The 1,456-nt window shown below is 41.8% G+C and overlaps 1 non-coding gene across 1 annotated transcript; it reads left to right on the forward strand.

Moving 5' to 3' along the window:
* TRNAE-UUC lies at nt 388-459 on the forward strand. Its single transcript has one exon. It is a non-coding gene; the product is annotated as a tRNA-Glu (tRNA).

Genomic DNA, 1,456 nt, shown 5'->3' on the forward strand with positions numbered 1-1,456 from the left:
TGTGTAATTAAAAGTAAAGTGAGAATAAAAAATGTCAGGGGCAAGGAAAGTGCACATTAGCAAAGAAAGCGTAGAGAAAGGGGAGGAGCAAGTCATTCATCGGGTAATAGAGAGTTCTAGCACTGAGATTTACATTTCTATGAGCTTCCAGTTGGCCAAAGTAAAGAGATGGAGGGAGACATTGTTAGGGTCAGCAAAGGGCAGTTTCCCATTGGCTTAATCTCTAGGGGTTTAGAAACTTCTAGAGTTCAAGAGAAGCATCAATATTTAGCATTGTATAAGGTTTGGCTACTTGACTCCATCATTATATGATTGGGGCCTCACCAAACAAGCTCAGGTGAGTAGGTTCAAATGAACATGTTGAACTTTAAGAATTGCCAAGGGAGCTCCCTGGCGGTCCAGTGGTTAAGACTCGGTGCTTTCACTGCCGAGGCCCAGGTTTGATTCCTGGCCAGGGAACTAAGATCCTGACCAGAATGTTATGTGGCATAACTAGAAAAAAAAAAGAAGAAAGACAATTGTTGAGAAGTTTTCCAGTAGGCTGAGGCTTCCCTGGTATCTCAGATGATAAAGAATCCGCCTGCAATGCAGGAGACCCAGGTTTAATTCCTGGGTTGGAAAGATCCCATGCAGAAGGGAATGGCTACCCACTCCAGTATTCTTGCCTGGAGAATTCCATGGACAGAGGAGCCTGGGGGGGCTACGGTCCATGGGGTCGCAAAGAGTTGGACACAACTGAGCGACTAACTAACTTCCACTTTCACTTTTTCTATCCAACAAGCTGCTTGCTTTGGCTTATCACATTTAATGAAGTTTCTCTTTTGGTAGCAACTTTTTTATTATTTTTTATAAGTTAAATAAAAAATTATTTGGCTGCACCAGATCTAAGTTGCAGCACGTGGCATCCTCAATCTTGTGGGATCTAGTTCCCCAACCCCCTGGAACCCAAGCCCCCTACCTTGAGATCGTGGAGTCCTAGCCACTGGACCATCAAGGAAGCCCAGGCAACTTTTTTAAAATAGACTCCTCTTTGTCCTATAATAATGGATGTGAGTTTTTTAAAGAAAAACTCCAGTTCTCACCATGGAGCCCTTTAGGTCCTATCCTAGTTACTCCATGAACCTTTCTGCAACTCACTCTCCTCGTTGTAGGAATAAGCAATCCCAGCTCACAGAGGTTAAGTAATTTGCCTGCAGGCTTCCAGCTAATCTGTAAAATAATGGGAACCCAACAGCTTCTGCTCTTTTCATTCCATCAGTGCTCCTCACGCTTCATTCCCGTATGTGCCTTCTTCACTATCTTTGTCTTACCCTCTAACATGTATGATTGTTTAACGTTTTTCAGCAGATAACTCTCTGTATTATAAGTTTAATTTTTCTTTAAGCAGTATTCATGAAATTATGAATTTGATGTGCTTGGTATATATATGTTATGTTAATAATATTATTGTGTGTGT

Source organism: Capra hircus, chromosome 21 (genome assembly GCF_001704415.2).
Source record: "Capra hircus breed San Clemente chromosome 21, ASM170441v1, whole genome shotgun sequence".
Taxonomy (NCBI): Eukaryota; Metazoa; Chordata; class Mammalia; order Artiodactyla; family Bovidae; genus Capra; species Capra hircus.